General features: G+C 47.2%; 1 long non-coding RNA gene across 3 annotated transcripts; it reads right to left on the bottom strand.

Annotated features, from left to right (window-relative positions):
* Positions 1 to 11067: 11067 nt before the first annotated feature.
* Positions 11068 to 23938, bottom strand: LOC308176483. 3 transcript variants are annotated; one of them, XR_013938272.1, is made up of 4 exons: positions 23594 to 23938; positions 22771 to 22853; positions 15195 to 15349; positions 11068 to 12509 (listed from the first exon to the last, which is right to left on the bottom strand). It is a non-coding gene; the product is annotated as an uncharacterized lncRNA (long non-coding RNA). The 3 variants fall into 3 exon arrangements; XR_013938273.1 differs by lacking the exon at positions 11068 to 12509 and adding an exon at positions 13948 to 15111; XR_013938274.1 differs by lacking the exons at positions 11068 to 12509; positions 15195 to 15349 and adding an exon at positions 22409 to 22506.
* Between the last annotated feature and the right edge of the window lie 245 nt (positions 23939 to 24183).

The raw sequence follows: 24183 nt of genomic DNA, 5'->3' as shown, positions 1-24183 counted from the left end.
AATACTGAAAAACAAAAAAAAAATGGAGACCTGTTCTGAGATTGCTGCCAACCACGAGAAAGACTAAGCTGGAAAACAAACAAACAAGCACAAAACAAAAAACAGGCACAAGCCAAGCAATGAAATAGGTGTGGATGTGTGTGGCAAAGAGATGGACACACCAGAAAAAGGGAAGCATGCACCCATCGCCCGACACTTGGCTGTGTGTGCTCCGCTGGAGACCAGCACTGGGGTGCTCCACGCCGCAGGATCGATAGCCCCGGGTGTGCCTGTGCTTTGTAGCCCTAAGTGCCTCTGTAGGGAACAAAGAAAGGGAGTAAAAATTGAATTATCCACTTAAGGTTGTGTCAGCTTTCCATCATAAATCTTATTTCAGATGTTTATTACTCATCTGTAAAAATTCCTCCCAGCCTTTGCCTTTACGTATACAATATGGTTTCAAAGCTGGAAGCAGCTTTAGATATATGTAATTTAATAAGGTACAAAGTTATCGTTTTGTGTGGAGAGAAATAATATGTCTCACAGCTAGACCAGAGGGCTGAAATCAGGGACTGGGGGAAGCTGTTGGAGGGGAGCTCTGGAAACCCCGAGTAGGGCCAGAGAGGGATTGGGAATGAGCTCGGACTTCAGGTACAGCCTGGGGACCCCTGCGCAGCTCGGATGTGCCAGGTCCTCTCACCTCTTGGTGTTTTTAAGGAAAAAAATGCTAATTGAAGCCCTGATCTGCAGCCGGTTTGAGACACCGGCTGGAGCCTGTCTTGTAGAGAGCAGCCTTAGACACTGACCACCTGGGTTTTAATCAATCTTTATTTAAAATGTGTTTCTTTCTGCCTTTTCCTTTTTTCTTTTTCCTTTTATCCCTTTCCATTTCCTTCTCCATTTTCCTCTTTTCCTTTTCTGCAGTTTTCCTACTTCCTTTCCTTTCCTTTCCTTGCCTTGCCTTGCCTTCTTCTTTTTTTTTTCTTTTTCTTTTTCTTTTTCTTTTTCTTTTTCTTTTTCTTTTTCTTTTCCTTTTCCTTTTTCTTTTTCTTTTTCTTTTTCTTTTTCTTTTTCTTTTTCTTTTTCTTTTTCTTTTTCTTTTTCTTTTTCTTTTTCTTTTTCTTTTTCTTTTTCTTTTTCTTTTTCTTTTTCTTTTTCTTTTTCTTTTTCTTTTTCTTTTTCTTTTTCTTTTTCTTTTTCTTTTTCTTTTTCTTTTTCTTTTTCTTTTTCTTTTTCTTTTTCTTTTTCTTTTTCTTTTTCTTTTTCCTTTTCTTTTCCTTTTCCTTTTCCTTTTCCTTTTCCTTTTCCTTTTCCTTTTCCTTTTCCTTTTCCTTTTCCTTTTCCTTTTCCGTTTCCGTTTCCGTTTCCGTTTCCTTTTCCTTTTCCATTTCTTTTCCTTTTCCTTTTCCTTTTCCTTTTCCTTTTCCTTTTCCTTTTCCTTTTCCTTTTCCTTTTCCTTTTCCTTTTCCTTTTCCTTTTCCTTTTCCTTTTCCTTTATCTTTTATCTTTTTATTTTTTATTTTTATTCTTATTTTTATTTTTTCTTTTATCTTTATCTTTTTATTTTTATTTTATATTTTATTTTATTTCATTTTATTTCGTTTTTTCTTTTCCTCTTTTCCTTTTTTCTTTTCCCTGTTCCCTTTCCCCTTTTCCCCTTTCCTCTTTCCCTTTTCCCTTTCCTCCTTTTTCCCACCCCCATCCCCTCTCCCTGCTCCTTCCCCCCGCACGGGAGCGCCCCCCGGGGCTGGAGCATCCCCAGCGCGGAGCCTCCGCGGGGCCGGGGGATGCTGGGGGGAGGGACCGGGGGATGCCGGGGGGGGGGGGGCCGGGGGCCTGCCCCGGGTTTCGGAGCGGGGCGGGGGCCTCCGGGGCGCCAGGCGCTGCCCCCGACCTCCGCATTAACCCCGCTGACACGGGCGGGCGCCGCCGAGCCCCGCTGCTCCCCCCCCCCCCCCGCAGCCCCCCCGGGCTCACGGCCCAGCGAGGCGGGGGGGGGGCAAAGCAAAAATCGCAGCTTTTGCCCTTCGCCCCCACCCGCCTCCCGGTTTTTCTCAATTTATGGGAGATAAAGGCTCCGTATAAATGGGGTCCAAAGCTGAATTTGGGGGCAGAAAACTGTTATGGTGTGCTGGGGGGGTCACACCACACCGGGTTGTTCTCCTTACCCTGGGGGGGGTTCTCGCTGCACCCTGCCCTGAGGAAACTGTGGGACGTACAGGGGGTCTCTGGGGCAGCTCAGCTGGGTCTTGACTGCCCCAACCCTACATTGCCCCCCAAGACCCTGCGGCTGCCCCCGGTGTTTTGCCATGGGAAAGACCTGCGAGATTCCCCTGCTAAATAAAGGGCTTATTTAAAAAGTCCCCATAAAGATATCACCTATAAGGAAATCCCATAAGGACACCTCCCTGCCGGGGTGTCTCGCAGCTCCTTTTACGTTCCTGCTGGGTGAGGAGAAGGGGATTTATCCCCACGGCCCCACTCCGAGGAGCTTGGTAGCCCCCAAAGTCCATGCAGGGGGGGTCCCCTCCATCAGCACATTTCTGTGAGATTTCACACTTTCTCTGCTTTAGGCTTGGGGGGCCGCATTTGGCATGAGCCCCCCCACCCGGGGATGCTGTGGGGCTGCACCCTGGGGTGCGGGGAGGGTGCCCCCGTCTCCCCCCAAGCAGGAGGAGAGGGGATGCTCGGCTCGCCCCGCTGCAGGGATGAGGCACAGGCCGGGAGAGGAGGGAGGGGAGGGAGGGCGGAAAGCTGATCCTGAAGTTTCCATCATGTGAAATTGAAGCGCATGTGCCTATAATGAAATATTTCCTCCCATTTCATGGCAGCTCAGTAATTCCTGATGGCAGGGAGCCTGGGAAAACAGATCCCCCTGCTCCCACCCACAGCGCCTGACCGCACGGGCAGGGACAAACAAGGGCCTCATTCTGCCGGGTACCCGGACACCTCCGAGCATCCTCTACATGCTGCACAGCACCGTGGGGAGCCCTTCACCCCCCCAACCCCTTCCCCTTCTCCTACGAAGCGAGGGAATTCCACATTTCCAAGGTCATTTCAGAGCTCAGCATTTCAGATCCCCCTTCCCTCCCATGTCCCCTGCCTTGTCCCCAGGGCCGTGGCCAGGCGGGCTGCCTGCCCCCAACCGGGGCTGCCACCCCCAGCAATAGCCACTGCTTTCATTTACTTTTGAATTATGTGGTTTTTCCAGCTCCTCTAAATTTAATTAAACTTTGACCAAAATTCTAAGCCAGGAAAGAGAATGAAACAGGGTTGGGGCTTTATTTTGTGCCAGAACAAGCACAGTAATAATAATAACAAAAAAAGAAAAGAAAAAAAAAAAAGCCCTTAAACACTTACGGGCTGGGTTGTGGGATTCAGGCTACTGGGCTGAGACAGACGGAGCACTGGAAATCCACAGGCCCCTCGGAAATGCTCCTGACATGGGATCAGTGCAGCCGAGGACAGCAGGAAGCTGCTGCAGCACAGGATTTCCCTTTGAAATTGCACTTTCCTAGCAAAAAACGGTGGAAGTAATGCACCAGTGCTGGCAGAAAAATGGTGGGGGGCAGCTCAAAATGCAGCTGGTGGCTGGGAGGTGGAGGCTCTGCTGGGGACCAGACCAGCCCTCGTGCCATGCTGGGACAGAGCTTCCCAGGAAGGAAGGATTTGTTGGAGGGATGCAGTATTCCACTGCCAGCCAGCCTCAATTCCTAAATATTTGTTATTCCCTACTTGTATTACACCAGCCCCCTGGACGTGGACAAAAGCCCTGTTGTGGCGGGTGTTGCATCCCCCATGTGCGGACCCCATGCCTGCCCCAGCGAGTTTCTAATCCGAGGGATTTACATGCTTTGTAAGGCGATGCAAACCTGCTCTGCTGCTGTCTTGCTGGGCTGGAGCCAGGGGATGGTTCTCACTGCACAGGTTTACACCTCGTAACAATCTACCACCCATTCTTTAATGTTAAAACATTAAAAAAAAAAAAAACAAGTGCTTGAGCCCTTGAAGAAAAATAATGATTTTCTCCCCCCTGCTTGTATTCTGTTCACTACTATTTCAATAAAGGTTTGCTCAAAGTGTTTATTCAGGCTTAGCTCCTCAGATACTCCTAACAGGATGAAGTTAGGATCATATAAATTCCTTGGCCAGATAAATGTCCTGAGCAATCCTGCGTCTGTCCCTGACTGTAGCCAGCACCAGATGCTTCCTGGGATGTGACGAGAAAGCCTCGCCACATCTGCGGATGGAATTACCTGCCCACAAAGAAACCACAGTCCTGATTTCTATTAATTAGTGGCTTGTTCGATGGACTTCATTAAAATAAATAAATAAATAAATAAATAAATAAATAAATAATCGATCCAGGTGAGGAGGGCTTTATTCATTTTATTGATTATTTTATTAATTATTTCATTACACCCTGGTGAGGTCAACAGGGAAGCAGCCTCGAGGCAGTACAGCTCTGGGGCAGCAGACGTGGAGGTACAGGTGTGGCTCCCGAACCCAGAGGCCCCGCACGTGGGCTTTGCTTTGTTTTCCACGTGCTTAATGCATTGCAGGAGCAGGAGGCAGGGCCTTGGAAGTGCCCCACTAACATGAGTTTGCGATGAATTGAGCTTGCAATGAACATTACTCATCTCTTGGTTTAAGATGTAATTGGGGGATTTCAGGACCCGAAGCAGAAAGACCAGCAGGGGAAATTACTGTTATCCAACATTTTGCATGGCTGCTTAGAATTGCGGAGGCTCACACTTATTAATGCTCTGGCACTGATTAGATCTCAGTTCGATTAAACGACGTCGGGAAAACAAAGCATCCTAGATTAGAAGCAGAAGTGAGCAAACATGTTGCGAAGGAGCGCAGAACACAAACTATTCGGCCCCGTCCGGTAAATGGGGTCTAGCACGTTTGTACCTGTGATGCTCAAAGTCACTGTTTAAGGAAAGGACAACCCGCTAAATTGTTCTTGAACGCAGAGAACTGCAATGAAATGTGCCTAGTGTGAGTGCCCAAGAAAGAGCTTTTAGCAACATTGGATGGACAAAACCCTGGTGCGTTCCCTGCAGCAAGCAGCTCGTCCCCTCTGTAAGGCACCCTGACAATAACCCCAGCCAGCACCAGCCATGGAGCCTCTTTCTCTGAGGAAAGGGAGCTTATTTAATAGCTGCTTGCATGCATGGAGGCACACTTTTACTCCTGTACTCATGTACACATTTACTCGGCTGGATCCCCACCAAGCTACACTCACGTCAAACCTATCAGCACCGCCGTTGGCGCTCCAGCCGTGTTCCTTGGCACCATATAACTCTCCTCCATCTCCCGCTCTCTTCCTTTCTGGCAGCACGGAGCTCCCTGTCATCTCCAGCCCTCTTCCTTCTGACAGCAAAGAGCACACAACACCGTGCAGCGAGACCAAAGGGTCGGCAATCCTGCGGTGCAGAGCCATCTACCTCCAATTTCTGGGGGCCACGCCGCTAAAATCACTGAAAGCAGCCACTGGGGACGATGCTTTATATTTCTTCTTTCACAGCTCATGCTCTGAATTGCAAATTAAATGGGAGTTAGCTGAATGATTGGACAATTAATGCCTATTTTCTTTATACTTACAAGCCTGAGCAGAGGTGTTCGTGGTGCTTAGGTTACCATACCTCCTACCCTTCTTTTTCCTCCTATTTTAAAACATAAATTCAAGTGCATTTTCCTGCAGCCACCTCTCTTGCTTCTCTTTCACACAGTTGTTTTTTTCGCCTTCGTGTATAAATGCTGAGATCACGCAGCATCGCCCCTCTTCTGCTTCAGCTCCGGGGGTGGGCGATGCCACGTCTGCGATGTGCACATTTTGACTCAATGCTATCTCTTTTTCTGTAAATACTCTCAAGAGAAAAACTCATGTTGTTTCTTACTTTTTTTTTTTTCCTGTCTGAAGCTTCTCTGAGCCCGATTGCTTTTCCAACTGTCCCATTTTCAGACTTTCCAAGTCCGAAGAACCTCTTTATTTGGTGGTTTACTGGAAAAGCTGTTCGGGTCTATAAACAGAGCTTACTCTTCCTGATTTTATCTTTCTCTATTTTATTGTTTCCGGTTGTTATTCATTTTGGCTGATACTTCCATGGGGACTTTCCAAAGAAGAGAATCCAAAGTGATATAAAAATGCATCTGAACAACATCCAGGAACAAAAGTAGGGACTGATGATAAATGCGGTGCATGACTACCTATTACTGGAAGAGATGAAACACTCAGGAAGAAATTCAGGCTGGATGCAATGGGAGGTGAGTCCACCGTGGGAGAGCTCACCCTGAGGGTGCTCAGCTACTGTGTTTGGGCATCTCAATGTCAAAGCAAGATGCAGGGAGAGAAACAACCCCAATAATGCTTAAAAGACTCCTACGAAGAACTTGCAAGCCTGAAAGTTTACCTGCTTCTTCCCACCGACTGTATCAGTTGGTCTAATAGAGCCATTCCTCCATCCCACAAAGGCTGCTTTGCTCAGCCCCTCTGTATGGCACTGTCTTTTCTTCCGTGCTCCATCATTATCATCATTTTAAAGCGGAGTTTGGCTGCACGCTGAGAGCCCAATCAGCCCCAACGCACTGTTGTGGGGGGAAAGGAAATGCGTTCAATCAGCTTGGAAACTCATAAGCATCCCCCTGATTATGAAACCCTTGGCCAAACCCTATAGATTCAGTTACAACTTCCCCAGTAGGTTTTGCTTCCCTGCCCCCCTCTCTTCCTGATTCCCTGTTTAAGGAAAATCCGTCTGACTTCTGGAGTCTGTGACCACCAGTTTCTCTGCCTTTTAAAAAATGCTACAAAAGGGCTCATGCAATTTTCTTATCAGATGGGACGGCGCAGCCTAATTTCCAGCAGGAACTCACCCCACGCCGATGAAAAGTGCTGCAATTCGATGAAGGAGCAAATGGGCTGGTTTGAGAGCAAGGCCTCTGCGAGACACAGAGCAGGCAAGGGCTGCCTCCGAGACACTACTTCTCTCTTTATCCCTTTGCAATAGCTCTCAGCATCTCCTGCTCAGCCTGTGATGCCAGGCAGCTTCATCCTGGAGCGCTCACAGCCTCATCAGACATGACCAGGCAAATATTTTAGGGGACAGCAGCCGCCACGCAGTGCCACGTGAGCAAACCTCGTTGCAGCCCTTTGCTCTTCCAACGGAGCTGGGTTGCAAGTTTGCTCTCCTTCTCTTTGAGTTCTCTGCAGGAAAAGAGCTCACATCCACCAGGAGTGAGGTGCAATAAATCTGCCTAAAGCCAGAGCAATCAAGCCCAGTAAATAATTGCATATCTGTAAACATGCAGGGAAGGAAAGCATCCAGGGAAATAACATTCATTCCAGCAAAGGTTCAGTACCGCTGTCTGTGTGCATCTACCGAAGGGCTTAAAAGCTGTGGCTTGGAAATCTGGTCAGGTTTCATTGTGTTTAAAAGTTGCTCATATTTATAGCAGAGGTTTATGGGCAAGCAAGATGGTTTAGCTGTCGGTGTAAATTCTTACTCACCTGATATATTAGCCTTTACAGAGACATGGATTATCAATAACCCGATTATACTAAACAGTACGAGTTATAAAGAAGGGGAGAGGGAGGAATAGGACTGGAAGGGGGCTTGGGGTTATGCAAGGGCAGCCCCAAACCCATCTGGACATCAGCAAAGACAAAATTGGCTTTAATTTAAGGCCTGTCAGTGGTTTACTAGGTCTTTACTTGGAGGTTGGAGGCACTAGTCCCAGGTCCTGAGCAGCACACGAGAAGTGGCACACGGGTAATTCAGCGAGCGGCTGGCATGCAGGGGTGCCAGGACACATCCCTGCCGGTGGTGGCAGTGCCTGGGTCGGGCTCGTGCCTGAGCACGAAGGTGTGCACCACATCAGGATGCAGCCTCCCCCCCCCCCCCCCCATTCACCTGAGCAAGCCAGCTCTTCTGCAACTCATTACACGGCTGAGATCATGCGTGGTGCAGAGCTATTTCCCAAGCCTTCAGGTAAATAAAGCCTTCAAAAGCACCGTAAAGCAGCCGCTCTTCCTTCCTCACGTCCCAGGGCTTTCTTTAATAAATCCCATACCAGGGGAGTGGAAAGCGGTGTTCTTTTCTGCTTTCTGAGCATTTCGGCTACGCTCTTTTCACAAGTTTTTCCCGAAGACCGTGAAGGCCAGATGCCAGCTCTTCCCCCGCCTCTTCCGCAGAGAGGAAGGGATCTCTCGCGGGAGGGACATTAAAGAAATGGTCACCTGAAGGGACAGCCACAGCCGCGGGGACAGGGCTGAGACAGGAAAGGGCAGCAGTCCTTTTGCTTGCAGGAAGCCAACGGCTGCTTTGGGAGGCTGTGTTTTAGGGGGGGGGATTTCTGCAGAGCTCCCTGGACGTGGACTCCCTGTCCCCTAACGTCACCCTGCCGATGGCAGCAGCCCCAGTTCAGCTCCATCCTTGCCCTCTTTCCTGGCTCTCCCTCTGAGCGTGCCAGGTCCATGGCAGAAAGACCCATTCCAGGAGGCATTAGGATTTCTGTAAACATGGCTTAAACACGCTCCTCGGTGACAAATGGGTTTTGCTGCCCGTGGCAGGCATCGGCTGCCAAGTGCCAAACTGGCAACTCCGCTCCGGCAAGGCACGTGTACAAGGCATCCGCGCTCACGGACTTGCTGTACTTTTATGGTCATAGATAGGGGAGGCTTTAAGCACTCGGGATTTCTGTGCATCAGGACGTGTTGGCTCAGATATCCCCCTAGCTCGTAGGTGATCTGCAGAGGGATGCAGCGGGGCTGGCACGAAGCAGGGGCTCTGCCCTCAGCCGCGCCGTCCGTCATCGGGAGCTGCCACGCTGCCTCTGGTTTCAAGCCAGCATCCTTAGGCGGTCGTGGCAATGTTGATTCTACCGTGCTCTTATATAAAAACCAGTGGGAAATGAGCTTTAAAGAGCAAATACATTCCCAGGAGGAATCAGCTAAACCATGGCAAAGCTCGCAGGGCTGCGAATGCGTCCACTGTCCACCGAGATGCGAAAACCAAGTGTTGCATCAAAAAAAGCAGAAAGCAAGCTACCACCAAAAAAGTGCCTGAGAACAGCTGGGAAGTAGGACCACATTTGTTGTCTCCCCTCCAGAATTATATTTTTTTAATCCAAGGAAGGGCTCTGTTTTCAGAATGAGGTTTCAGTGAGCGGAACGCCGTTTCGCACAGCAAAAGATTTGCATGGGGGTTGTGACATCCCTTAAAATACACAGACTACCAGAAAACTAGCCTTGCACTTCTTGCACTCACTTCCATAAGGAATGCCGTGACTCTGTAGGTGTCGGTGCCTGCTTTCTTTGAAGAGAACAGCAAAACTTGCATCGACATAACTGAAAGCAAAATTAAGCCCATTAACTGTGAGTGCTCACAGGAAAATCCATATGCACTTCTCTGCACATTCCTGGCCAAAATTCTTTCAGCACGCACCTGCTTTCTGTTTGCTTTGATGAAAACATGGAAAAGTTCTAACTTTACTGAAAAACAGTTCTGATTTCTCTAAAAAAAAATAAAAATTAAAGCATCAGTTGCTGATTTATTTTTCTCCTTTGGGTTTCATGGGGTCTCTGTAAAAACCTCCAGTTGAGCCAGCTCCATTTATTGCCAGTATTGTGCTTGACTGAATGAAGGTTCTGCATGTTTTGGTTGTTATTCTGAGTCATTTCACAAACATTTTAGCGAAAGGTCCAAAGACTTACAGGGAACATAGAGAAGCCAAAATCACCAGATGGAGAAAAGCACATCTTAAGGGGATGACATTTGGCATGAGAAGCAGAATAGAATTAGAGTTTGGTTTGATCTGCCCCGTATTATATCACCATTTATGCTTTGCAGGAAATTGTTGAGGTTGAACCAAAATAAAGATCGAGTTTTAGAGCATTTTCTCTTTACACATTCTTTTGGGACCCCACATTATTCAGTATGCAACCTATTAATTATAAATACATACGCACGCTCACATTCAATTTTATTATTTGGGCTTCATCTGACCCTGCAGAGGGAACCAGATGAAAGTAATAATCAGTTAATTCAGCTACAAAGCGAAAAAAAAAAAAAAATCAAAGCTAGATAAACATATCGTGTTCTCGTGGAAAACAACAAAAAAGGCTGCACTGGCAGGCAAATTAACAGAGCTCTTCCGCACCTCCACCAAAACGGGACGCCGTCCTCCTCCCAGGACGAGCACCGTGGAGCAGGGACCATGCCTGAAGCGGGGATCCCGGGGCTGTTTAGGTGTTTTTCTGCTTGTTTCAGCCCTCAAAATTTGGTGTTGACATCAGCACGGTGCACGAGGCTGCCATGGCTTTCCCAGGGATAGCGGGGTAGGAGAGTGCAGGGCAAAGCCTCGTCGCTGGTAGCAGCTGGTGATTTCCAAATCACCTCTTTGGAGATAAGGTCATTGTATTCTGAGCACCACAGGGCTCGCTGATCCAAAATTGGGGGAGAAACAGGCAAAAGGAAGAGGTCAGTATCTGCTGGAGGAGTCCTGATTTATTGGGTTTGTCTGTTCCCGCAGAGATGGAGATGCTTTCCTAAGGGCAATTAGCAGCACTTACAGTGGACGAAGAAGAGTTTCTGGCTAATTCAGACAGAAAAATCATGTTATTCAGTTGGCTGGTGCACAAATCTTCTCCTAGCCTCTAAAATATCATCCTTTTCCTTGTTCCAGAGGGCTAGGACCACATTTGTGGTTATTGCATCGTATCAAGTACGATTATTAAAACAAGCAGGGATGTTATACCGGTAAATCTTCAGTGCCTGGGGGACACACCACGCTTCCCACCCAGCCATGGGATATTGTGAAGGTATCATTTCCCCTAAAAAAAATAAATGGTTGCTCCGGACTTGACTGCCTATCATCTAAAAACCCCATAACTACAACGGGACCACCTGAGAGCTGGGTAAACCCAGAGTTTTGCTAAGGATGTGGAATTACCACAGCTGCAGAGCCAGGCTAACACGTCTTGAAATCAAGTGTGTAAATGGCTGCATGGTGTTGCTGTGAAGCTGGATGCTGCTCTCCCCCCAAAAATCACTGTCTGCAGGGAAGAGCTGAGGATGGCATGTATCCCCTTATGTTTTTAATTCGATTTTGAACTAAACATGAAGCCTACAAAGAGAAGCCAGGAAAAATTAGCCTATCTGAATAAAGAGAAATGTGCAAGCTAAAAAAAGTATCCACCTCCAGGAAAAAAACCCAAGTTGAGCAACAGCCTGATGCTTTGTGAAGCTATTTCCCCTTCAGTCGTGGACTTTTGGTCCTAGCCGAGCAGCTTTGCTCGAGTCTCAGCTCGGGTTCATCCAGTGCTCATCTCCAAATTAAATGGCTCTTGAGGGCTGGATTGCAGCCCATGCCATAACCTTTTGCTTTTGGGGGCTTTATTGCTCCACGGCAATAACCTTTCCAAGGATTAACCTCGACGCTGCGCAGAAGCCCGTCTGCACAAGCGTGGCCGATGCTTTCTATTACATGGGAGCCTCGTGGTGAAAACAGGCTGCTGCGTGCTGACGCCAGACCCAACAGGTCTTCAGCCAGGGCTGCGCTGCCTGGGGATGGGCGGTGTTTTTACGCGTTGCAAAAATCCCAGCACAAATCAGGACTCCGGCATGCTACGCGCTGTATGATTATCTGGCAAAAGGCTTCCCTGCCACAGTTTATAGTGCAAGATCCCAGCTGCAGAAACGTATGTACTAAACCAATGAGGCTGTGCGTGCTTGGAGGCACAAACACATATTTTGGGGGATTGGGATCCTCCTCCTGACAGGGAGGCGCTTCTGCACTACCCAAGGCTGAGATCTCTCCAGCCAAGAGCTTGAAGTTTAAAAAATGTGATGAGTTTGTACTTCATCTGCCCTAGGCAAGCCCGGCAGGTGAGAAGCCTGGGCTTTGGACACCGAAATCCTACAGGAATCCCACACAAGGTGACCATCAGGGCTTGCACATCTGTCCCTTGGCTTACACAGGGGGAGCTATGGGTGGGAGCAGCCCTGAGCCTTGAACACTGCAATGGATCATGACAAAACTGGGGGGGAAAGAAGCAGAAAACTTATTTTTTTTTAGGTCAAGAAACCATCAAATCAATCATTTCTGACCCTCATGGAGAGTTATTGAAGATGAGATACGCAAACAACAACAAAAAATGTTTTCAATCTGGACCGTCAAATATGGAAGGATATTTGTGGTAACAGAGAAATTTGCCACCCACTGCTGTTGCTTTGGTGTACTGTTTCTGCGGTTGCTCTTTATTCAGAGTTGGTCACTGAAAGAAACTAACACAAAAAACAAGTTCCAAACTATAAAGTGGGATTTCCAGATAATGCATTATTTCTTAGTGGAAGAAAGAAAACCTTTTTTGGAACACTTTTTTTCTCTGCTTCATTGGCCTTTTCATATTTTCCAGCATTTTTGCAGGCTCCTCTATCACTCGCAGCTATTACTGAGCATTCCCCAATCTTTTTCGCTTTCCTCACACATGTCCACGTAGCAGGATCACGTCGTTGTTCAGTGGCCTAAAGCAAAACAAAAACAAAAGCAAAGATTGTTGCTAGCGATAAAGAAACCTCAACGACTTGTGTCAAAGCTTGGTTCAGCAACCAAAAATTTGGACTCTGGCTTACACAAACTAGCCAAAAGCCTCCTGAATTTGTGAAATTCAGCTGGAGTTTCTGGAACTCTGGAAGGAAGCAGGGAGGGTCGGATTTTGCTTTTTTCTGGAATTTTCCACAGCCCCAGGAACAGGCACGGTGCTTTGGGAAGTGGTGGAGGGGCTGCACAGCTGCAGTTTTGGGAGCTGAGGCAAGCCCGTGCATGGTGGTGGCAGGAGTTCTCTGTGCCCTGACTGTTACCTTGACCCCCTCACTTGGCCCCCTAAACAGATGAGTAGACACAAAGGTTTGCTGCAGTCTGGGGGCTCCGGTGTTGTCTGATTTGTGCGTCTGGTGCAGGAACCCCGAACAGGATGCAAAGCCACAGGGCTGCTTTCCAGAGGTGGCATGGTCCTGTGCCTCCAACCCTCACCCACAGGCTCCATCTGTTCCGTACCTGAAAAATCCTCATCCTGCCCCACAGGAGAAGGAAAGAGGAAAACCTGGGGTGTCAGAGCTCAGCAGGCATCACTTCTTGCTGCACAGGGAGCACCAGCCGCCCCCTGATCCCACCTGAATGCCTTCGAGGAGAGGGCTGTGAATTCCGAGCTCTGCTCCCCCCCCCTCCCACGCCACCGCAGATTCCTCATGCCCCACCATGCGTGAGCATCCTGGAGATCTTCCCTTGGCCCCTTTTCTCCCCCAACAGGAGGATGCTAAACCTATGGCCTCATCCTCAGCGCACCCAGACTGCGCGCTGGCGCAGGGAGGTCAAATTATTTCTCGGTGAGAATTAGGAGGCTTGTAAGAGAGCACTCACATATGCTGCGAGCAAAATTTCCTTCCAGAGGGTTGCATGAGGTTTCTGACCACTGTATCTGTGTGTTCTTGAAGATGACGTATCGTGTTACTAATTCCCCTAATTGCATGTCTGGGCTAAAAACAGACTGAGTTTTCCTAAGAAGTTACATTCTTAATAACATTACTTAAAACACTGTGGTAAATTCAAGTAAATTTTTAACTGATGCACGTACATTATAAATCAGGATATACATGCAGATAATGTTTACCTTAAGCTTGTTTATCCGACCCCGCCGCTCATTTGTTCTGTGTTTTGCCAAAATGCAGTGATACAAGATAGAGCGGCTGGAAGGGATTCAAGCCTTCCTTCTTCAGGCTCCTACTGCGTGGAGCACTTCCAGGAGTGCAATGCCCCAAAGGAACCGCACACCATGCCCTTCTCCCTGGACCCCTCGAGCAGCAATATGGACAACTAGATGCAGCCCAAATGTTGTTCCGCTGTGATGCGGATTCGCTCCCATCTGAAGAACGTCCAGGAGCAAAGAAATTCGGTGTGGTGATGGCTTCAGGGTGGCTCTAAATGATGTGTTTGGCTGTACGGTGTCTTGGGGATAGACAGCCTTGTCTGGACATATTTGGATATTTTAGTGATATTATTTTTTTTAGCTTAAAACATTGTCACATTCAAATGATCCCCTGCAGATCCACAAGCAGGATCTGAATGCTGGAGGTGGGCACCAGCCCCACGGCCCCGGGCTGCTGAGATGTCCCCTCCTGTGGGGACAGACAGGATGGCCCAGAGTCCAGAGGAGGACTTGGCATTGGCAGTGGAGCACACGGGGTGAGGAGACACTTGACATCAAAGTGAAGCAATCTGGAAGGTGGAGTCTTTAAGGGGGAGGCCCTTGATTTTCCAAATCTCTTTCAGCTCTTTTTTTTTTTTTTTTTTTTTTCCGGCAGTGAATCTCAGTCCTGCAATTTCCACCGAGGTCAGGAAATGACACACATGTGCATTGTTGTCACCTCCAGAACGAATGGGGAGGCCGCTCTTGGCCGCCACCCAGCAGCAGTGAACACGCACTTTTGGGAAGAGCATTATCTCACCACGCAGCGGCCCCTTGCAGAGGAAAGCGAGCTGCTTTTCTGCTTTTAGTGCTGGCATTGTCACTGGAGCACCAGGAAAGCACTGGTAAGCACTTGTCATGGAGAAACTCTCCTTTGTACACACAGAAAGTTGAAAATAAACACTGCCTGGGGGGAGCCTGCCCAGGGTGGTATTTTGAGGGAGATTTCAGAGAGTGGCCACCATTCCTCCCCACTTTTCCATACCTCATCAGCATAATTTTGGTATGTCCTTCTGCTCAAGCGGCCACCTCCAGGGTGAACTCTGAATGGCAGATGCCATCCTCTCCTTCCAATGATGGCCAAGCCAAAGGATCACCGGTGCAAATCACAAAGCAGCAAACATTTGCACGTCCTCCTGAGCACAAGATCAGGGGACCTGGGTGGTTGTGGTTTCTTCCAGCAGAGCTCCCTGTGATGCTCTAAGTCCAGTTGAGCCGTCCTTCCCTGCCATCCCTGCTCCTCCAGGGACTGCACAAGCAGCAAGAAGTGCCGTGAAGACTGCAATGGGTGCTCCTGACAGGGTGATCCATCGATTCCTCTCCCGAATCCCCATCCCTGTTCTGCCGGACTCTGTAGGCAGAGCCAGCCTTCATTTCAAGCACTAGCAAAACACATTTATCCAGGATTACTGGTTTTATTTCTCTTGGACAGCTGAGGAGGCAGCAGAGGAGGGAAGGAAAATACCTGAGTTTTACATGTTTGAAGTGTCACATCAGATGTGATGTCTCTACCACGGCCCCTGCCATGCCAGAGTAAGGCACACGTTGTAAGACACAGGCAGAAAGGTGCTTCCATCCCTGCCCAGCAGCACACAGGTTTTCCTCTCCTGGGTGTCGAACCTGAACACAGAAACCTTTTTACAATCTTTCAAGAGCTGAAACTAACCTATCTCGCATTTCCAGAGGCCAGTCCTAAAACCAACAGCGACACTTCCTACCATTTCCCTTCTCTTTCCATTTACCTCAAGACTTTTTCAGATTCTTAGCAGCTAAAATGCTTTCAGGTGTGTTGTTTTTCCAGCGATCACTGCAGCTTGAGGGATTAGCTTAGGTAGCATCGCCGGCAGTGATGCTCAGTGGGGAGATGAGCCCATTTCCACCCCACATCACACAGCCAGAGCAGCTGTGGGGACACGTTTGAACCTCGCTGTGCTGCAAGTGATGGATTTCCTGTTGGTTGAGACAAATGAGCTGGAGAAAATAATAACAATCAAAGAAAAAAATTGGGTGGCTGGCCAGAAATCAAGCACAGTGTGCTTTTTAAGGATAGCAAAACTGAGTGGTGAATAAAATTGGAGCCTGATCTGATTTTTTTTTTATTGGAGCCAAGGGTGTTTAGATGCAAGACGTGCCCAGGGAGTGTTTCTTATCTGGGCAGGGAGAAAGGGACGAGGCGCTGCCCACCGCAGGAGGATCTGGATGTTGGCAGCCCCTGCTCCCATCCACGGCTTTGCACAGAGGCTGATGGAGAGGAAACCTCAGGGAGGTTTCTTTTATAGCATGTCCCAGAGAGATGCCTTGCAGATGGAGCCAGCTTGTGTTGGCACACCAAAAAGTGCCCTCGGAGGTGTTTTCCTGCTCTCCTCAATTGCTCAGCACGAGGGAGGTTTTTCTGTGGGCTGCATTAATGCATACTCGGATGTTGACAGTTCATTTCCAGCCTCAGATGGTCAAAACCAAGGAATTCCTCCCAGCCTCGGTTTGCATTTTGTGGGCAGCTTTGTAGCCAGGGAGGATTTCCCCCACTGTGAGCCCGCTCCTGCTTCTGCGCGCTGGTGGAGGACCTCGTAAGCAGTGAAAGGCACAAATCCCATGTGCCTTTAATTAACCATATGCATAATTAATAAATTATGTACCCCCTTTTCCTCAGCTTCATCTCTTTGTTTTGTCTTACAGTCCCTGTTTCTAAAATAAGAGGTGCTGAACCCTGATGTAAAGCCTCCTGGTTGCACTTTCTGATTTGTTTCCCTTCCAGCAGCCCTGCTTCTTTCCCTGCTCCAGTTTTGCCTAAATTCACCCCATTCTTCCGTCATAAGTGTGGGAATCAAGCTCCTCCAAACCTTCAGCTGGGTCTGAATCCTTCCCTCTGCCATTTTAAGGTTTTGTTTCTTTTCTTCCCTGCTCCACTTTGGTATTTCGTGATTTTGTTTGTGATATATGAGGTCTTCCTAAAAAGCACACCACATTATCTTGCCAGCCCTGCTAATCCTGAGACCCTCAGCCTTCCTAGAGATACGGCGGCGAACTCCTTTCCAACCCCGTTTTCAGTCAAGGTTACACAATATTTAATAAAAGGACACGTTTTCCTCTAAGCAATAGCAGCGGGCTCCCAGCAGACCAGTTCTGCAGTGAGAGCTCAGATGTTTTATCAAACCCAATCTGGTAGACGCGGGACAAAACTTGAATGGCTTTGAGGTTCAGAGTACTTTCAAACTCCTTTTTTTTTTTCCAGTCAAGGCAGGCAAAAAGAGCCATTTGTTAGAAAAACAGTGTCAGGGAAGTTACATATGACATTTGCCAATGTTACATCATCAAAGCAAAATTTCTGACAGATCTGTAAACAATAACTTTTCACATAAATGTCTACAGAGCCTCGAGTATGTGCCTTTCAGCGCAGCATTTTTACATTGTGCATTTACGGAGAGGGGAAAACGCATGTGACGGGATGAGGTCTCCTCACACCAACACTCCTTTTAAACCAGCACGGCTTTTTGTAGAAAACCCGAAACTGGGAGATGCCAGAATGTTCCTTACGGTTTTTGAATTTGCGTCATAAAATTGAAACCGTGGGTGGAGGCTCTCCTTTAAAATCAGGATAAAACACCGCAGCCTGGGGCAGGTTTTATTGCAAGCTGAGCATTTGTATACTCCCCGATTCCAGGTCTTGGGCAATAAGGCAGGATTGGGGTGCAAAAGGCCAAAATAGGGTAAGGAAATGGCCTGAGAATAGCACTTCTTAGAATCTGGAGTCTCAAGGATGGAATTGCAACACAGGGCTGGGAAGTAGGGCTCGAGGGTACAACTTAAAGCCACCCAGCACCTCTCCCAGGGCTGTCCTGCCTCTCCGAGGGTCGGGTGCATTGTAATTTGAATAAACAAGAACTGGGGGTATAGCAGGAGTATGCCAGCAAGCTGTGTTCAAGCACCTCTCATCTATTTGACATTTGTGTTTTCCTAGCCCTCTGCTTTTCCTACCCGTCTTCTGTGTTCCCATCTTATTTAAAAATTAGTTAAGCAAAATACTTTCAGTCCACATATTTATAACAGTGCAAATACCTAAATGCACTGCATGTGAACCTGTGTTGTAATTAGATGGCGCTGAAAACAAAATACTGGGGCATCCTTCTCACTTTTGGTGCTGTTTTTCCTGGTGTTAAAGGACTCACCGGCTCTCAGCCTAGTTCTAAGAGGAGATGAGATTTTATTCTCTTGCTTTTTTATTTTTTTTTATTTTATTTTTTTTTTTTGTCCAGGGCAGAGCAATTTCAAGCTTTCACCGATTTGCAGAAACATTAATAGGACGTGATGCCTCGCAGGGTGGGGTCCAGCATCTCCTGAATGATTTTCCGTGGACTGCAGAGGCCATATGAGAAACTCTGCTGAACTGCTGCTGAAATGACAGGGCCTACACAACAGCAGATTTTCACTTCATCTATATTTATAGCAAAATGGAAACAAAATGTGCTTTAAAGTAAACAATAGTAGTTCCAGAGTCGGGCTGATTTTCTTGCTTTGGTAAGCTCCCAACCAAAGCTTCTCACACTACAGGCAACGATGAAAAGGTAAAGACAGGAGAATGAAACCCCACAATGAAAAGGCAGTGGGAAAGTTGACACTGATTAGAACAGGGCCAATTTTTACCCCAAACCTTTAAAAATGGAGGCAAAGATCATTTAGTAGCTGCAAAAGCAAGCAAAGCTCGTGGCTGTGATCTCTGCTCTTCCCTTTCCCATCCTAAAGCGGTGGCACAGTCACTGGAGAACCCAGCAATAAAACCCCCACCAGAAGAATTAGATACTGCAAAAACTTAAAACACTAAAAAAAAAAAAAAAGGGATTATAGGAGGAAACTTTATGCTGAGATGAACTACATACATGCAGAGGTTACAGCCCTATACTTTCATCCTTTTGCTATTTGCAGGAGCTTAAACAGAAGGAATTTGCCGCAGTCCTCACTAACTAAAGAACATCTTTACCGAGCACTGATTAAATCAACATTTTCTGAGGAGCCACCTACGTATGATGCATTAAGCACCACCAGCGTAATTCTGCTCCTGCTCAGGACTGTGGGAGCTCTGATGGTCATCTCGGACCAATAAACAAGTTCAGCTCTCCTTCCCCCTCATTCTGCTTGCGAACGAAACACTTGACGTCATTGCGCTATTTTTTGTTCTTTTTTTTCCCCCTGTCATACAAGGAAGGTGGTAAAGCATGTGTGACCACAAGCTGTGTCATCGGGAGCTGTTTGCTTTGCGCGCGTTTTGGTTGCAGCAATACACCGAGCATCCCGAGGGCAAGAGAGAGGCCAGCGCTTGAACCCGGATGAACCGAGAGCAAAGGAGAGCAGGGAGATGCTGGCTCCGTGGAGATGTCCCCGCTGGCCACCAGCAGGATGTGGCAGGCGTCATACGGAGCCATCCCTGTGCAGGGCTCTTTCCCGGCCACCCAAATTCAGCTGCTGCCCTGGGAGGAGCGTGGGGGTGGTGTGACTGCTCATGAGGTCGGGCCGTGGAGCATCCCCGAGGCCAATGGGGCACGTCTGCCTCAGCTGAGCACAACGTGGCGTGCAAGCTGGGATAGAGTTTTTGGAAGAGATTTTGGTGGCTTCTCGACATCAGAAACATTCGAAGAAGCAGATCTTCTCCAAAAACCCTCAGTAGCAGGAAGGACCCTCATTGGTGTCCAGAATTGTTTGGCCCTAGCAAGCCTGTCTCCTTGTTCCCACCAGGAGGCAGAAATTTCCACGGGTAAAATCCACTATGGATAGATGGAAAGCCAAGGGAAAAATAATTTGAATAATAAAATAATAATAAAAATGAAGGAAACTGGCACTTTTATGAGGGTAAAACCATCCATTGCAAGAGTGCTGGGGGCTGGCCGCGTGTAGCACCTGCGGAAGGAGGGGCAGGGGGGATGATGCCCAGCCCCAGGGATGGGCGCCGCAGGGACCCATCTGCCCTATTTCTTCACAATATCCCCCTCTTAGTCATCCGTCTGACATTTTAGTGCGTCCTGGACTTTCCAGTGTGACTTAAACGGGGGTGTAGGCAGGGGTACGGGGCGCAGCATCCCCGGCGCATCCCTGGACGTCATCGCCTGGTTGGGCCACGCTGGCAAGCGCAGGGGCTGGGGAGCTTTGGGGAAATGTGACTCAGGCCACCTGCCCTCGGACGTGCGCTTGCTTCTTGAGGTCATACAACAAGAAATGAGCACAGCCGCTGGCCGGAGGAGGGTTTTGCTTACAGGAGAGCCGGCCCCGGCCGTTCGGGCTGCCAGGGCTCCCTGCCCAACGCAGCCGCGGACGCGGCCCCCGCACGCCCCCCGTCTGAGCCCTGCAGCCCCGTTACCCGAGTGAGTGATGAGCTTGGGCTCCCCACTGGCCAGCCAGGCTGCGGGGCATGCTAAATTCAGAGATGCATTTATTATGGTTAAAAAATGTGGGAAATAGGAAGGGTTGCGATTTCCCAAATTACTTTTCTTCTTGCTAACAGCAGCTGGCAGCAAATATATTTAAAATGTAAATATTTAAATACTTACTTGCAAGCACAATTACCTTTTTTTTGTTCATGACTTGATCCATTCAGAAGCTATAAATACCTATTCAGGAAGCAAACGTCTATGCTGCTTTTTGGGGAGCAATTTGAACACCCTCAACAGCAGACTGGCTTAATAATTAGTGGCGAGGACGTGCACGAGATGTGCGTACGGGCAGGTTTTTCCCTGTGCATTTAAAAAGAGACAACACGCATCTCTGTGAAATAAATTGCTTTGTTTTGTGACGCAGAAAGCTATTGTGGTGTCCAAATAGGACGATGCTTGTTTATAGCTCACAGATTAGCACCGCGAGGTTCTTTTAGCCTTTAGGTTTCCCCTCGACTTCTTCTGCCTGTGAAATAATCCCACCGAATGCCTGAGAAACGAACGCGCTTCAGCCTTTTTATTTATTTTGATGAGCAGAAAGCAAGGAAAAGTTCCTGCCTGCTATCAAGGCGGAGAAATTGCTGTCGCTTCTTTTCCCCGTGCTGGCTGTAAAATGTACAGAAATGTAAAGCCATAAAATTTTTATGAGGGGTTGTTTTTATGATGTTTACCAACCTCATGCCTCTATGACGCTTTCCAGAAGATAGCATTTTAATAGGGCTTCTTTCATTCGACCGAGATAACCATGAGGGAAAACCCCGGGCTCCTTTTTGCAGCACGGCAGAGCGAGCAGGCTGCTCCTGCTCTCTCTCCGTTTTGCAGAGCTTTCTCCCCGTTTCCCCCTCTGCCCCTTTCACTTCAGCACAGCCCTTGGTAAAGGGCAGACGTAAAATATAACCTTTGCATCTGATCAACATTTAAAAAGCTTAAGAGGGGAAATAAATGCTCGAAAAATGTTTCTTAGGAAAACAGCTAGATAGTGTTATTAGTTTTGCTGCAAATTTAAACAAAGCATGAAACAAGACGAGCTTGATTTGAGAGTTCCTTTGAGCAGTGATTTTTTAAAGAATCCCGTTATTAGCAATGTCTTGCTGTATTTTTCTAAATGTAGCAAATTTATCTCTTGCTGCCACTCCAATGAGCAGTTCGCTGCTAGGCTCCAGGGGCAGAGAATATCTCCTTTTCATGAAAGAACTGTTTATTAGTCCAAGGTTCATCCCCTGATTTATCGATTCGGATTTCCAAAGCACGATGGGCTGGGTGCACAGCAAACCAGTGTGCCTGTCGTATGTTCCCAGCTGACGTGTTTACAATATTTTTGATTTACACCTTCCAGGTGTTCTTTTGGAAAATATCACTGCCTTTGGTTTACACATTTTTACAATATATTTGTGGTCATCAGCGAGCTTCCACATTTGTTACAGAGGATGTGCCAAGAAAGAGGATTTTTTCTTCAACATGCTGGCTAGATACAGATTTTTGGCTTTTAGGAAAACAGAGAATTGATTGACGGAATTAGTGAAATCCCCAAAGTAGGTATTTGAGAGGGGCCGAGACTATGTGCTCGGAGAACAGCAGAGAGTTGGGTGTCAGGCTCGTGTGTCTGCTGCGCCGATCTCAGTCGCGCTGTGAAGCAGCCCGTTTTCACCCTAAAACGGGGGGAAATGGCTCCTGCAGTTCTGCATCTTCATGATTTTTTGAAAATAAAAAGTGCCAGCACACAGAAGAATTAGGCCACATACACAGATTGAAAGTAATTTATATATGAGATGTTTTGCAGTGCAAGGTTTTTCATGTAACCAGATAAAATGAACCAGATATGCTGGGTTCTGTGGTTGCTGAAGTGGTGAAAATAAAATAATTCTCCTTGCTGTTTTTTTTATTATCATTATTATTTCTTTTCCTTTTTTTTTTTTTTTCACAGTATGTTTAACATAGAATTTTAATGGTGGATTATCACTGCTGTTTTATTTCAGGTCAGAAGCCAGGTTTTGTTGCTAGAAGGCTCAGAAAGAAAAACTATCATTAATTGGTGGCACAAAGTAACTTCAAAAGTTGTGGGTTTTCTTTTTTTTTTCCTTTTCAGATGGAAAAATAATTTCTAGAGTTCCTTTTGCATTTGCTAGAATGCCACAATTCTGTCCTTTAGCACTCCGATCACTCCTCTTTTGGTGTTGCCAGTAAATAATATGTTTTGTTACTGCATCGCTTTTGCCTGCACCGTGGTAAAAAATCATTAATATTTCACATGCACAGTTCAGCAATGTTCTCAAAACCAACAGGTTTTATTAGAGAATGACTCTGACTCTCCAGCACTTTTTCCGGACAGATTTGCTTGAGAATCCATGGGACCTTTACCTGCAAAGGAAAGCAACTCGGAGGTTTTGTCTGCTACTCTCGGCGTTTTTATTCATGAAGCACTTCACTAATTGAATTTTATTCCCATACTCTTGGAACGTCATTAACTGGGTGGTGGGTTTGTGGCTCTGTGCACAAATCTGGTGTACTTTGATCAGAAGGGTGGATAAAGTGTAGAAGCTGTTGGGATGAACCACGCCGTGGCTGCTGCACCACAGCCAGGCGAGGAACAGTGGGCAATGCAGCACGCGCATCGCTCCCTACCTTAAGGTGCCTCACAGAGCCCTCCGGGGCAGTTTTGCTCTGCCAGTATTAATGGCATATTATCAGTCTCTTCCCTGCATGGGCTAGAAAGAAGGAAATAAAAATATTGATTATTTCAGGGGAACGCATCTCTCTGTTATGTGTGGTGCTAGCAGCGACTGCGCATCGGGCACTGGGGAGGAAGTCTACCAGTGCAGATTAAATTTACCTTTATTTACTCTGAAATCACAGTCACCAGTGCTTCAAAAGTTCAATTTGCAGCTTTCTATATGCTCTCTGCATCTGATGGGCACAAGCATCGAACGCCAGCCAAGCTGCAGCTCCTCAAGCGCTTTTCTCCCCGCTGCCCTGCTCGAGCAGTTTATCTCGATAAGCACAAAAGCTCGTGATTCACTTTATGGTAAACGCTGGATTACACTTTCCGAGGCAGCTTTGCTTGGTGTTAGCAAGTAAATCCAGAAAGCGAGCAAATGCATGATAGCGGTTATTTTGCTGATTTAAAAAATATTAAGCAAATACATAACTTGGCTCAAAAGCCAGCAATGTAAAGCGAAAAGATTTGACAGTTGTCAATGCCTGTTAAATGGGCAGGCAGATTAGCAGCCTTACTTTTTAACATATAAACATCTGAAACCCGTTTCCTGTTTAAAAAAAAAAAAAACCCTAGGTGGATGACCTCAGGCAGAATTTTTTTTTATTAACAAATGTGAATTGTACATCATCGTGAAAAAAAATGGACCACTCTTGGTGGTCTTGATACATTCTGTATATGGGAGAGTGAGAGAGAGAAAGGGGAGAAAAAAAATACAAAAATAAACTTTACCTTCTCACTTTCAGGGTGGGCAATGCCATTCCAGCTTTGGGGTCCTCGGCTCTGGGAAGTGTTAGCGCTGTCACTGCAGCCCTGGTCCCGCGGTACGCGCTGCAACAGCGCTCCGAGGAAAAACATTCCCTGAATTCCTCCTCGTTAGTCCTATCTTTGCTTCGGATTCATGCGTTGCAGGTTCATGTCGCTACTGTCAAATTGCACAGGACATGGCTAATCTAAACCAGTGCCGACCCATAGTCCGACTCAGCAGCAAGGAAAAACATTGACAAATTTGCTGTTTAAAATGCTTTCTACTCTTTCCAGTGTTTTTTTTTTCTTAAAAAAAAAAAAAAAAGCTATAAATACACACCACCAGCTGCAACATGTTGCCGAAACCAGCTTTATAGATCTAGCATATTCTGACATAATACGTTTTACTGGCTTTGGGTTAAAATTTGATATTGGAAGTTAACATTCTGATATTTCTGTCCTTAATGGCAAGGAGGGCAGCTGGCTCCCGCAGGCTGCGTAGTGCTGTCCCCACTGGGGATGGACACGCTGGTCGGCACAGGAGCTTGTAAAAGGCACAGTGCAAGGCGAACACA

Source organism: Anser brachyrhynchus, assembly GCF_964034855.1.
Source record: "Anser brachyrhynchus genome assembly, chromosome: 12".
Taxonomy (NCBI): Eukaryota; Metazoa; Chordata; class Aves; order Anseriformes; family Anatidae; genus Anser; species Anser brachyrhynchus.
The sequence above is the reverse complement of the archived record's forward strand: the minus strand, read 5'-3'. Positions and strand labels throughout refer to the sequence as shown.